We start from the raw sequence: 15,544 nt of genomic DNA, 5'->3' as shown, positions 1-15,544 counted from the left end.
TCAGAACCACTTGCAGAATTGAGTGATAATGATTCGTGGGGGAAATTCCTCATCAGACACTGAAAACAATTTTGCGACTTTGCTCAGCGATGTGCGAATTTGGCGCTCTATTTTAAATTTAAGTGTTTTTGGTTTGATTATATTATTGAATTAAATGTATTATTATTATATTATTATTTTTTATGATTATTAATTAAATTATAATTTATGATTTCGTGTTTCAAGTTTTATCATCCCCGGGATGTTTACTAGACTCTTGTTCGGACAGATTTCAGTGAGTTATTCCTAAAAATTACAGCCTACAATAAAAAACTACATATTTCCATGCAAAATAATGGTACCTCTTCCAGCACCAAAAATCTGAAATAATCAGACCGCCAGGGAGGTTAATGGTCTTAAGGGGACTCTTCCACCGGGATATTCTTTTCAACAAAAATCTTTACATAAAATTATATGTGCATTTAAACCTAAACTCCAGAATAGGTAAAAAAAAAGTGTCTAAATCCATCCGTCATGTGTATTCTTCTTTGAATCTTGACGTGCTTTGTGTATTTCTTCCAGATCTGTGCAGTAATCCAATGTGAGACTTTACCTCTGTAATAAAGACCACTCACTGCTGGTCATTCTCCTTGTGCAGGGTGACTGGTCTTGTCTCCGCCCCCTCCTGTAGTTTTCTACAGGCAGACTGTAGTGGATGGAGACTGCTGAGCCCCTCCCACAGCTCTGCTCTCTGCAGAGATTATGTACAGCACAGTGATGATGGCACTGCTACTTTTCCAAGGTGATATCTGGGTTTTCAAAGCCATTTGGTGCACAAAAAGTATTTTTATATCCTTTGTGGCAATTGAGGAGTATGTTTAAATGGAAGTTTTGGTACCTGGAGTTCAGCTTTATTTTAATGCATATTACCTATATGTAAAAGTCTCCCTATGTTGGAATCCAGAAGCCCTGAGGCTGATGCTGGGTTCTGCCATCTTGAACGTGGCTTCTGCAGTCCCAGCAGGCTCACTCAAGTGACACTCTATTTCATCGTGGGCTGCATCAGCATTGAGGTTGCCCTCAAAGGGCCGGTTGTATCAGTAAAACTAGATGTCCAGAGCACCCCATCAGCCTTTATATCAGATGTCAAGAGCCCCCCCACCATAGGAAGTCAAGAGTTCCCCAACTTCCCTAACACTAATGTGCACCCTACATTATCTTGTGCTGGAAGAAGCCGGGGGCAGAGCTGGGGAGCAGAATGTGCGGGGTATGGAGGAGAACGAGTGGAGGGATGGAGTCATCCGGAGTCTGCTGAATGCTGAGACCAGGGCAGGAGGAGATGGGGGGGGGGTAGAGATGAGCCCCTCCATGGCTGCACATAGAAGTACAGGATCTGTAGGAGGAGTTCTGTCTTCCTCTCTGCTGTGGACTGCTGAGATGAGGGGTAGAGGTTCCTCTCACTTCCTATTTTGGCTATTAGATAGGAAGTGAAGGGAAACCTCTCCAATGGGACATAGATAGCAAGAAAAAAATGACAGGGTTTATAACCCTCCCTTCCTCTATCCATAATTAAAAAAAAGTTTTAGGCTTTAGTTCTACTTTAACACTTTTAGCTATCTATAGATGGATCAAAATTTGTCTAGTTCAGCAGGGACTGGAAGAACTTCGATCCATCTGTGGCTGTTCCCGCTTGACGGAAGTCCATCCAAGGGCCCTTTCACATGGGGTGGACCCTACGAAGCAGATTCACCTGCTCAGTGGGGGATCTGTCCGCTGGTCCCCCGCTGAGCAGGCAGATGACAGGTCCATGTCTGCTCCGCTTGTGCAGACTGGACACAGATACAGCCCATGGTTGTCTATGGGACAGTCGGGTGTAAACGCCTGTGCACTTACATCCAACTGTCATCCGATTGGCTAGACGGATAGGGAACAGATGCCCATCTGTTTGTTTTTAGTGGATGGGATGCAGGCGGGTGTAAATGGACACGTCTGTTTACATCCACCTCCCCATAGAGAACTATGGATGTTCCAATCAGGTCTGCCTGAAAAACAGACAGATGGACCCAATCGGTGAAAAGGCCCTAAGGTTTGACTTCTGTTGAGTTGGTCTGCCACTGCCACTGGGACTGTCACTGCCACAACAGACTGCTTAGCACTGCAGCCAATTGGCAGCAGTGCTAATCAGTGTGCTGTGGCAGTCCCCATTGTCAGAATAGAATAGCACAGTAGGCAGGATTCCTCAGTCCACCTCACTTGTGTGGATGGGAAATTTATTTTTTTTTGTCAATCAGTCCTGTGGCTGATTGAAAAAAACAACACAAATCATCTATGGCCAGGCCTTTGGTAGTTTATTTTTTTTAAAAGGGACAATTAAAGAGATCAAAAAGAAAGACAACTGAGAAAAACAACAGAGGGATTTATTACCAAATGAGGGACCATGTTCCAGGTTTTGGAGATACATTCAGGCTCGGAGACGTGTTTCTATGAGAAAACAATGCTGACAACTGTTGTAATAAAGACACAGTAGGCAGAGTCAGGCATGGCTTTTGTTAGTAGATTTACCTCCAAGTGATGACCTCTGAGGCCTACTCTAAACAAACAGAGCCTGGTGGCACCTCACACTCAGGCCTGTCTGTCTGAGGGCTCCACTGACAGCTGAAGTGGTGACAGAAAGTGTGGCTCGTGCTTTATTCAAGAACAATCAGTTCAGAGCTGACCCCCCTCCCGAGTTCCCTGTGATGCCTGAGATAAAATATTTCAAGGCCTCATTAAGAGGTCAGGGGGACAACCAATAAAACACCTCTGAAAGTAATCAGGAGCTGATAAGCAACAGTTTGACTGCAAAGACCACAGAGCAGTAGGTTCAAACCACCTACAGAGAACAGGAAAGGTTGATAAATGTGACTGGAATGGTCACTTCCCAAGAAGTGTGTCAGGACGTCAGGGCGAAATTCATCAGGTTTTGAACATTTAGGTTGGCTATATACCAGGAGAAGTTTGTAGTCCAGCATTCATACAACAATTTTGAAAAACTGTTCCTCAGGATGTTGGATCTTGCCATGATTCAGTCAACTCATTTCATTTTGAAAGCCCTTAAAATTTCCTCCAGACCCGCCACTTGAATAGAATTCCAGACATATTAAACAAGTTTCTTATCGTAGAACATGTGCATTACAATATGTATCATTTTTCCCAAACGAAAACCACACTCAAAGTTAGAATGTCATTCAGTTGAGGAAAATTTTCAATTCTGCTCCTTCAGATTTTGAAAATGAACATCAAAGTGACCCTTCTAATCATTAAATCATCAATCTAAGGAACCTTCCAAAAATGGAAATTGTCTAACAAAATTAAATTGGTGTATGACCCACCTAATCCCTGAGGGATTCCTTCCTGTGCACGGATCAACACAGGCTCAATGCAAGGGTGCATTATTATTATTATTATACAGGATTTATGCCGATAGTTTGCTCAGCGCTTTACATTATGGAGGGAGACAATACAGTAACAATACAGTTCAATACAAGAGGGATAGGAGGGCCTGATCCTTGGAGCTTACAATCTAGGAGGGAGGGGATAGTGGTACAAAAGGTAATTAGCTGTGGGGGATGGAGTGGTTGGGGGAGTAGGGGATTCCAGTAGTTAGCCGGGGTTGGGGTAGGCTTCCCTGAAGAGATGAGTTTTCAGAGTGCGCCTAAAAGTGAGCAGGGTAGGCGATAGCCTGATAGCTTGGGGTGAGGAGTTCCAGAGGATGGGTGAAGCCCGTGAGAAATCCTGGAGACAAGCATGGGAGGAGGAGACAAGGGAGCTAGAGAGTAGGAGGTCTTCCGAGGAGAGTACGGTTTGGGTGGTATTTAGAGACAAGGTCGGTGATGTAATTTGGGGCAGAGTTATGAATGGCTTTGTACGTCAGTGTTAGTATTTTGAATTTTATCCGTTGGGCAATGGGAACCCAGTGGAGGGATTGGCAGAGAGGGGTGGAGGACACTGAGTGGAGGCCAGTGGAGGGATTGGCAGAGAGGGGTGGAGGACACTGAGTGGAGGCCAGTGGAGGGATTGGCAGAGAGGGGTGGAGGACACTGAGTGGAGGCCAGTGGAGGGATTGGCAGAGAGGGGTGGAGGACACTGAGTGGAGGCCAGTGGAGGGATTGGCAGAGAGGGGTGGAGGACACTGAGTGGAGGCCAGTGGAGGGATTGGCAGAGAGGGGTGGAGGACACTGAGTGGAGGCCAGTGGAGGGATTGGCAGAGAGGGGTGGAGGACACTGAGTGGAGGCCAGTGGAGGGATTGGCAGAGAGGGGTGGAGGACACTGAGTGGAGGCAAGTGGAGGGATTGGCAGAGAGGGGTGGAGGACACTGAGTGGAGGCCAGTGGAGGGATTGGCAGAGAGGGGTGGCAAATAGAGAACAGTTGGTAAGGTGGATGAGTCTGGCAGCAGCATTCATGATGGACTGGAGTGGGGATAGCCTGCGATGAGGTAGGCCAGTGAGAAGGGAGTTACAGTAGTCAAGGCATGATATAATAAGGGAGTGGATGAGTTGCTTGTTCTCTGTGTAGCCTGACACCACAATGCTGTGTTGAGATGGGTTGATGCACCTTGGGTAAAAATTCAAACATGCTGCATTTTTTTTCATGCTGCACCTCATTTCAGAGCATTTCAGGCACCTCCTTACATAGGAGACACCAGCCCACGCACTAAGGTCTCATTTACACTAGCAGTGCTCTCTAAAGAGTATCGCCTCCCCACTGCCTGGTTTAAGTCCTGTTCACTTTGGCATTAGAAGCAGGACTTCGGGGAGCATTTTTAATGCTCCTCAAACACCAAGTAAAGCATTCTGCAATTGATAATATGGACAGTATGGGCACACAGTCTTTTTCACATTATCAAAACATGAAGCATTTGCGCCTTATTGTTGCGCTTCAAAAATGAAGCTTCATGTGGAGTTTGGAAGTCACTGAAGCATGTCAAATCTTTCCGTGTGCCATAAACCCACTGGGACATGTTTGTGATGCATTTGCGGTGAGTTAGGCCTTGCTCAACAGACAAAAAAAAAATAGGCTTCTGGGTGCGATTTTAACGCTCCTTTAATGAACGTCAAACTCTTATAGGGTGCTTTTTTACCGCGCCTTTAACTTGCACCACACAAGCATCAAATTCAACTGGAATTAATGCTATAGACGTGTTTGTTAAGCATCAGTATTTTGAGCAAGTGTGAACAAGGCTTGAGGTTGCGTTCAGAAGGTGGTACTGCCCATTCCCTGCAACGGCAGGGGTAATTGTTGCTGTGCCGCAATGCAAAGCATTGAAATATAGTTAAGGAATATACCGATTTTTTTTTTTTGTTGACCAGACATGGAAGTTTTTCACCCCCCAGCCCGGACACCACCCCCCATTGACTTCTCCATCATGTCCAACAACGCCACCATCAAACCCGCCCCGCAGGCTAGAGTACTTGGTGTCATTCTGGACTCCAACCTATCCTTCCAGCACCAAGTCCAATCTTTAACAAACTCATGCAGACTCCACCTCCGCAACATCGCCAAAATCCGCACGTTCCTAACCCCAGAAACCACTAAACAGCTCATCCACTCCCTCATCATATCACTACTCAACTACTGCAACTCCCTCCTCACTGGCCTGCCTCGCCGCTGGCTATCCCCGCTTCAGTCCATCCTGAATACGGCTGCCAGACTCATTCACCTTTCCAACCGCTCCATCTCCGCCACCCCCCTCTGCCAATCCCTCCACTGGCTTCCGATTGCGCAACGGATCAAATTCAAAATCCTAACACTGACGTACAAAGCCGTCCACCATACTGCCCCGAACTACATCACTGACCTAAAATCCAAGTACCACCCAGCACACACACTCCGCTCCTCACAAGACCTCCTTCTCTCTAGTTTCCTGGTCTCCTCCTCCCATGCCCGCCTCCAGGACTTCTCCAGGGTGTCACCCATCCTCTGGAACTCCCTACCCCAACCCATCAGATTATCACCTACTCTCCTCTCCTTTAGGCGCACCCTGAAAACCCACCTCTTCAGGGAAGCCTACCCCACCCCCTGCTAACTTGCCGACCTCCTCCACTCTTCCTACCACTCCATCCCCCACAGCTATCTCCTCCTGTGCCACCATCCCCTCAACCCTAGATTGTAAGCTCCAAGGAGCAGGGCCCTCAATCCCCTCATGTTTTGCATTGTATTGGTATTGTTCTGTCTCATGTTCTGTCCCCCTTTGTAATGTACAGCGCTGAGCGAACTATCGGCGCTTTATAAATACTGTATAATAATAATAATAATAATAATAATAAATTCGGATTTAAAGTGTACACTACAAATCACAAGTCTTTGCAATAATAATTAAAAATATCTGCTCATCGAAACAACATTATAGCTTTCCTTGAACATTCTCAATCTCTTTCTGCATAAAACTGAGCTTGGAAAAAAAGAAAAAAACACCCAATCTCAATGTAAAGCACTTACGCACAAACAAGACAGTAACTCGTTCAATGCTCCCTACACGACACAGATCGGAAGATAACAAGACCATTAAGGTTGCCTTGAATCCTGATTATTTCATATATAAAAAAATTGTCTGTTATCTGCGCAGGATATTCAGTTAGGATGAGGGAATTAGAAAGCGCAACTGAATCCGTTATCATCTCATTAGCAAAAATGTTGATAAAGCAGATACAATCATCTATGATTAGGATCCTTTTAAAAAGCATTCCATTAATTAAAGAGACGGAAAGTGAACCTGGCTTGCTCCCTAGCCACTGAATTTTTACCGTAATCTCACCTCTCTCATCAGCGGGACACTTTGGAGGAGTCTCGGTGACAACTGATTACTATTGATTTCTGCCCTGTGACTCGGAGGGTTTGTATGGGGTCTGAAAAGTATGTTGCCTCCAGTTTTGCATGCTGAGGAGTTATCTTAATGACTATGCTGATAAACAGCACCTAGGTCACCAGAACTTTCTCTTCGCAGGTGGGGTCGGTTGCTTTCTTTTCTACCGTGTTTGTACTTGAGATGGTAGATACCGTAACGTTTGTCGCTAATGAAAGAACTAGCACCTTGGGATAGATTCGTGAGGCCATCTCCGGGGATCACCAGTACAATGGAACTTTGTCAGCCAAGCTGTTGGGATTCAACAACGTCTAACTTGTCATGCATGGTCATCCTGGGACACGTGAGGACATTGGATACGTCCGCGCAACTTGAAAAGCTATATTGTGCTCTAGCTTAGATATTTGCTATGTTGATACACCTACCAGATATTTTGTAGTAGACCCTGCATAATTTCGTCCGATGGCACAATAAACACTATGGGGTTGATTTTACATATGAGTATAGCCTGTTCCATTTGCAAATTGCACCTTCACTTAGCTTAAACTGTCCACACACATTAAAGCCCAGCCCTAAATGGAATTCTTTTGACATAATAAAGCCCAGCCCAGTTGGTTGAAAAAGAGAAGTCCGTAGATTCCCCCATTTACGTTAAACAGCTGCCAGCCATTGTATTCCAAGAAAAAGAACATGTGAAGCACTGGACTCGAATCCATTTATCTGTCAATCAAGGAGTATTGGTTGGGCTCGAATACCTAGCCTCAGCAGTTCTACTGCAAGGAGGCAATGGCCTCCCCAACTGATAAATCCAACTGAATTCAGCAAGAAGAATGCCAAACAGTGGTCTTCAGGCTCTACAATTTATTAATTGTTGATAAAAAATGAGACAACAGGATGAAGAAAAAAAAGATGTGAAGCATTGGACTCTAATTAATTTATTCGGCAACCAAGGGGTATTGCTTGGGCTTGAAGAACTAGCCTCGGCATTTCTACTGCAAAGAGGCAATGGCCTCCCCAACTGAAAGATGCAACTGAAATCAACAAGAAGAGTGCCATAATTAATTTATTGTTGATAAAAATGAGACAACAGGAAGATAAAAGGTAGCAAACGCGTTTCAGGGGCCAACAATCCCCACTCATCAGGGCTTTGATGAAAAAATGACAAAGCTTCCTAGAGGACTCTATCCAACTACGCCTGGATAGTCTTCTATGTCAGGAAAGATGCAATTCATTGTCGTAATAGATGTGTGCTGCAGATATTTGTGTCAGACGATTGCAATCCCACTGAATACAGAATACCCAAACAGTGACTGCAGCTGATTGACTGAGTTTTATCAGCCCAGATTTTTGATTTCTTAGTCAAAGTCGGTCCGGTGTTGTTGGCAGGGCCACCAATGGCAAAATTTGAGCTGACTATGGCCAGCTTTGGTGATTAAGGTAAAGTTGTGTTCACTTTGCATACCCAATCATGTGCAAGAGAAACTACTAGAAAGAATTTTTGTCTGCACATGATTGAGTGATTGAAATGAACACGATTTCTTAATTATTACTAATAACATGAATAATTATTACGCCTACAAAACATGGAGGGCCTATTCATAGTCCAAAGTCTCAAACTCTATAGTAAGCTTTGTCTTGATAATGGTAATTGAAAAAAATGTAACGGCCAAAATGATTTCACGAACCTGTAAGCAAGGAGCACAAAATCATATCCTTGTCTAGGGCCATACAATGGCTTTGTGGTTAGCACTTCTGACTCCCACATTCCAAGGACATGGTGGTATGTCAGTTGGCTCCTGTCTATAAATTGGCCCTAGGCATGTGAGAGAGGGACCTTATATTATAGGCTCCTTGGGGGTGGGGAATGATGTGATTGTACATTATGTGAAGGGCTGTCAATGCTATATAAATATCTGTAATAAAATAATAATGGTAAATCTGCATCTCTCTGGCACCACAGCACTGATCACTCAGTCTCCACCCAAGGACCTTGACAAAATTGCAATTGGTAAAGGTAACCAGTTTGTCTTTGCTTAAACAGTGTGCCTCTGTATTGCCAGCCAACCTATGACCAAAACACATTGACACATTGACTATTATTATAGGAGAAGGACACTTTTTTTAGGCAATCATGATGTCCTATAGGCTAAATATAAAATTCAATGATATGACTAGTTTTTTATATTGTCAAGTCACACCATTGGGGGAATATTTACTGCTTCTATCATGTGCATGCATGGTAACCTGCACTCTTCATAGCAGTTAACCCTTACTGCTAAGCCTGAGGTACTGTGGTGGGGTTAGTGGTTGTCTTAATGTTAGATCGTTATTTGTATCACCTCCTCTTCCTTTCCAGACCTCAGTCAATCAGCTGGCAGTGGTTAATATTTAGTTCCACTGAAACCAACCCACATCCGATCAGGATGTCCTACCTCTCACAATATTAAACCAATGGAAACTGATGGCAAATGCCATTCCAAAGCTATAAGACGGAACTGCAGCAGGCAATGTATTGGGTACAGGTCTACACTCTACTGGTGGAATTGAAAACAATGTGCTAAAATTATGATGGTGATCACATATTTGGTAACTGTATTTTTTAAATATTTTGGGCACCATTATCTGCAACTAACGCCAATATGTATGACTGTTTAGACATATGTATATCTTAGTCCATCTTTCATCCTGCTGTGCTAAATAATGTACTTGAAGAGTCTGAACTTAAAGCTGAACTCTGGGCAAGCAGCCAACTACATATGAGGGAACACAGTTACCTACCAGAGGATTTGTATTTCTGTCTATTCAATCCTGAGATTTACACAGCCCTGCCACACAGCACAGACCTGTCTGACAAGGCAGGAGACCTGATTTTTTTCTGCTGTGGTTAAGTAGCACTTACTGGTCTTGGCCCTCCCCTAGGCTGTGATTGGAAAGTGAAAGTAAATTTGCACTTTAAAGAGGACCTATAGTGTGGACGTTGTGCCCAAAAAAGGCAAGCTAAGAAGAAGAGACTGGTCACCGGTATAGCTTGTGGTCTCCCTTCAAATGACCATTTCCCACTTATCAGACTTTGTTCCATGCTGTGTCTCTGTGTGGAGGAAGCCATCTTCGTAGAGGCTCAACTTTGCTTCTAAATGTCAGCAATACCCCCCCCCCCCCCGATTGATGAATATTCAAGCAGCAGAAGAAGAGGTTCAAAAAATACAGATTTACAGAATGAATGAAGCAGAAGCAGGGAGATCCTTGCACTACAGGTCCTCAGCTACAGCTTCCTCTCCAGCAAGGAGAACAGTGACCAGCACAGTGGTGACCTCGCCAAATCTCACTCCAAATCTGGTGAGATTAGCAGTCAGAGGCAGCAGGGCATTAGATGATCTCATATTGCAGATATGCAGCCATAAGACTAATGGCACAGGAAGTACACTGTCATTTTTCAAGATGAAGTTTTGACAAAGGGTGCTGTTTGAATGCAATTCAAATTTCTAGATGTTCCTTTTATCACAGTAAATAAAGCTTCACAATTTGAGTTCAGATCTACTTTAGAGAGAAATTAAAGTCTAAAACTAACTAAGCTTAAAATGGCTCCCACCCCCTTCTAACGCCTATACTAACTACCTTGTAGACGGAAGATGCTTATACTTGCCTATTCTCAGTTCGCCGTGGTCCAGTCAAATGATCTCCCCAGCAGTTGGCTTCAAGGGAGAGGAGAGAGTGCCGACAAACGATAGAATGCCTGGACGGTGACGTTTCACAAAAGCCATAGGCTTACTATGGGACATATGTTGTCGCCTGTCCCTCCTCTCCCCTGAAGCTGCCACTGAGAGCCAATCACATGATTGGACCAAAGGGTCCTGAGAATAGGCAAGTATAAGCTTCTTTCTTCTATAGGGTAGTTAGCAGGGGCGGACTGACAACTCATGGGCCCCGGGCAATAGGGGATCATTGGGCCCCTGTGTCCTTGCCCACACTCAAAAAAAGCCTATAAAAGGTACCAGGGGCTTTTCATGGGGCCCCCTACTGACCCCGGACCCTCGGGCAGTGCCTGAGTTCTCGAATGGTCAGTCCGCCCCTGGTAGTTAGTATAGGAGTTGGAAGGGGGGTGAGAGCTGTTTTAAACTTAGTTCTAGACTTGAATTCCACTTTAAATATATGTAAAAAAGTACTAAGCTAAATATCATTATGCTAAAATATTAATTTCTTTAAGTTTTTTTTTTTAGTTTGTCTATAAAATACACGTAAAAAAAGACAAAATGTTTATTATACACAACGTATGCAGTCATACTTTTTCTATACAGCTTCTATCTTCAGAGCTAAAAATAGGATTATGCAACTTTTGTATCACGCAAATCATTTTTTTTTTCTATCTATGAAAAACAACTTATAAATATCAAGTGAGAGGCAGTTGAACAATAATGACATCTGCTAATAAAATCCAATTATGCTGCAATATCTCTCCATCTCCATCAGGGAATGTCTTCTTTGTTTTGTCTCTTTCCCTTTTTATTTTATCTCTTTTGCCACTGTTAGGAATTGTGTAATAGGATTTAAATCCCCTGCTTGCTCCTCAGTGAGCAGTAAAAACCCGCTGAAAGAAGACAATTCCTAACAAAAAATAATAGTAACGAGTCTTTCTTTCTGCTAAAAAGTATTTTGAATGTCAAGGATGTATTAGTAATGTGCGGTAAATGCAGAGGAATAGCTCATGGGCCCCCGGGCTTCTATGCAGAACAGCAGGGGATGGGGTTTCATTCTACTGAGTTAGATGGTGCTCCTAATATATTCAAAAACTTACAAATTTCCTGTCTACCGCACCCTGCACATAGTTGACCTCATAAAGAAAGTATTGTTTAATGGAAAAATTAAAGTGTATGTCCAGCCAAAAGCTTTTTTTCATTGTTTTGTAAAGAGTGGGTAAAAGTAGAGTGCTCAGTCTGTTGGGTGAGTCTATAAGAGCTAGAGAGGATGGGCAGATATTTCCTCGCCCTTCGCTCTCAGAGAAACATTTGATCAGCTTAATACTACTCAAAGGCATATGATGAACATCTATGAAGGGTTATTGACTTAATGGCCAATAAGGATGCTCACTGGCAGGGGTGGACTGACAACTCATGGGGCCCCCGAGCAATAGGGGATCATGGGGCCCCTGTGTCCTCGCCCACACTCAAACCACACCCAAAAAAGCATATGAAAGGTTCCAGGGGCATCTCATGGGGCCCCTTACTGACCCCGGGCCCTTGGGCAGTGCCCGAGTTTCCAAATGGTCAGTCCGCCCATGCTCACTGGACTTAGCTGTGATAGGTTGGTCCTTTCTCGAAAGTCAAAGAAGTCAGCATTAAAGGTGTACACAGAGGAGGTCTCTCTGCCTAATAGCAGGTAATGCACGATGCTTGCTCTATGCTGGACGTTTACTCTTAAAGATCCACCAAAAAGGCTGAGAGGCATGCATTATAGAGACTATGTCACTTGCCTATTTAGACTCATACTTCCCATCCCTCCTTTGCACTGGGAGGCAAAGCCTGTGTTAGCTATGAGTTGGATGTCATCCAACCCTGCACAGTGATGTATTTTGGTTTTGTGCTGCCCCAGGCAAAAAAAAAATTGGAGGCCCCCCCTTCCCAGGGTAGAGAGCCTGACACCAACCAACCCCCCCCCCCAACATTGACCAATAACACCCCTACCCCCCCCCCACCCGAGAGAGCCTTCCACTAACATACAACCCCCCCTTCCCGGAAAGAGAGAAAAAGACACTCACCTTCACAGCACTGGACATCCCTGGGAACAAGAGTTGGGCTGTGCATACACATCAAGCAGTCTGCAGCCTCTCTCAGATCCCACCTGGTCCCTGTGCCGCATGTGTCCCTTCTTCCAGGGGGCAGTGCTGCCCCCCCTGAATAATGCCGCCCTAGGCAAATAATTTGTTTGCCTTGTGGTAAATACACCCTGAGCCTACATAGAATTGATGATGTCTTCCTCCTCACACAACAATGTTTGGTATTGGTCATTGGACTGAGCACTCCATCATAGGAGGAGGTCACATGTCCTCCATACCTGGATACGCCGGAGCAGTGGGGAAGCATGATGAAAGTGGGCAATGTGATTTAAAGAGACCAGTGATGGACATATCAGTTTTGAAGCCCATGCAGGGGAACGGGGATCTCTGAGGTCCTAGGGCCAACTACAGATAGAGGCTGCCCCTACCTAAAAGAGGCCCCAGAGTTTTAATGGTCCTATGGCAGCTAGGATACTGTAAGAGTATGGAAGTACCCTGGCTGGGTTTTAGAGTGGACGTTCACCCTAGAATTACTATATGAACAGTGCAAAGCTATAAAAGACAAGCACCTTGATAGTGTCATAGCATACCTTGCTTGAATGCTGTGTGCGCCCTGCTTGCCAAGCAATCAACATTCAAAACTGCTGGCCATAGACTGGCCAGTGACATGCAACTGAGGGTATTTCTCAGCTCCCTTCATTCTATGTTTTTTTACAACATCAGGGCTTAGAGGAAGCATTTCTCATTCAAGCAATGCAACCACAAGACTTAGATAGTATAGGGGGCTGAGTAACTACATGAGTTACACGGTGTTGCTTGCAAATGGCTGACAGTGCTGATTGTTGGATAACCGGTATGTGGTCAGAATTTAAATTTGGTGCTATGAATTTATCAAGGTACATGTTTTAAATGACTGTGTAATCAATGAATAGGGACCCTCCACCTAATGACATCAATGTAATAGGGTCTTTTTCTGACACCAATAAATAGGGGCTCTTCACTGAATGACACCAATATAATGATGGGGGAGGGGGCACTTCATTGACCACCAATGTAACAGCAGCCTGTTACAGGCATTTATGGAAACCACCAATATAGCGATAAATTATTACAATGTAACACAAATTTATACGGACAACCAAAGTAATGGTGTAATTTACATTAACTACCCTTGTAACCGATGCAATTATACAGTGCAAACCATCCAGGTCCAAGCATCATTTCTGCACAGGTACCTTTTACTTACTTTGGCCGCCAATGCGAAAGACTGTCTGCCTTGAATAGAGTCTCTGTAAGGTGTCTAGAGATATTAGATCAGCCATTCTCAACCAGGGTTCCAAGGAATCCTTGAGTTCCTCCAGACGTTGCTGGGGTTTCGTTGAGCTGTTGCCAGGGGTGGACTGACAACTCATGGGGCCCCCGGGCAATATCGGATCATGGGGCCCCTGTGTCCTCGCCCACACTCAAATCACACCCAAAAAAGCCTATGAAAGATACCAGGGACATCTCATGGGGCCCCCTACTGACCCCGGGCCCTCGGGCAGTGCCCGTGTTCCCCAATGGTCAGTCCACCCCTGGCTGTCGCTAATTGACCTCACATCTCATGGTGCCTTTATAGATCCAGGTCCATCACCACTTGGTACAACCAGTAGCATGGCACTAATGATCTTTAAAGCTGTCTATAGGGGTGGAATTCTTACCAAACCTTTAATGGGCCAGTCTTCCCACTGACCACCAATGTAATTTTCCTAGTGACCACTGATGGACTAATTCTAGTGGTGGTTCCCTGACACATGATAATTATTTCAAGGGTTCCTCTGTGGTAAATAGGTTGAGAAAGGCTGCATTAGATGGGTATTTCAATGTCTATGGCAGGATGACAGGTGCTGTGAGACTCCCTAATTTCCATGACTATTGCACCAGAGATAGGCTTGTCCACTCCCCATTACCACCATGACCGTTCCGTACAAACCCCCCTTTCCCCTTAACCAATTATACTTACAAAACACATGACACCAATTTTGGAGTAAATGGCCAACATGGCCTTTTATTAACAACACAAATTTAAATACACCAACCATTCCTTATAACAGAAACCCAAAGAATTGTTGTTGGTCTTCGAAGGCACCCCCAAACAATCCGAAATGCACCTGCGGACAACCATGTACACTAGGCCTCCAGCCGCAACCAACCAGCTCGGAGACAACCATACCGTCCGCACTGCAGCACCACCACCTTCCAGTTAAACCTTGGTTAACTGGGAATGTCCCCGGGCATCCCATACCACCGATGGGTCCCACACCATTATCTGTACCTCCAAGATAAGAACCGCCTCCAAAGACCAACAACCGCCCAGGAACCAACATAACCCCCCTTTACCTGGAGGGACCCAATACTCACCAAAAACAGGGAGGGCGGGAGGGAAGCTCTCACTCCTGACATCCAGCTCAAACTGACGCCCCCTCACTGAAACCCCCCACCCTAAGGTGCAGGAAACCCAACCTACTCTCAACCTTCCACCAAGCAAATACCCCCACTATCAAAACAAACCCCTTGGATCTGCCTTAACCCTTTCTGTTCCTCCTTCCCCACTCTGGGCCTAGTCATGTATACCCTGCGCCATTTCTTCTCTCTTTTTTGCTACGGGCATTTCTTTCCAATAAACCTTGGATAATAAACTAGGTGTTTGTGCCACCTGTTTGCTCTTTTCCAGTTGTTGATTTCCCCATCTGAGGAGGGCAGCATCTCCGAAACGCTATCCATAGGCCACCTTTTGCCCTGGTTCCCCTGGCCTTCCTTTGGCAATTGATTTCCGGAGAGCTGGAGAGTACACACTGTTGTCCAAGACAAACCCAAGCTCAACCCTACAGTTGACCAAAGGCTATGCACTGCATTATAGATTGTTTCTTTTTTCTGGTAAAGAACCTGTGAAGTTTCCAAAAGTTTGCAACT

This window comes from Staurois parvus, unplaced genomic scaffold (assembly GCF_062004578.1).
Source record: "Staurois parvus isolate SC_StPar_1 unplaced genomic scaffold, SC_StPar_1.0 ptg000290l, whole genome shotgun sequence".
In the NCBI taxonomy this organism is placed as follows: Eukaryota; Metazoa; Chordata; class Amphibia; order Anura; family Ranidae; genus Staurois; species Staurois parvus.
Note: the sequence above shows the minus strand (reverse complement) of the source record.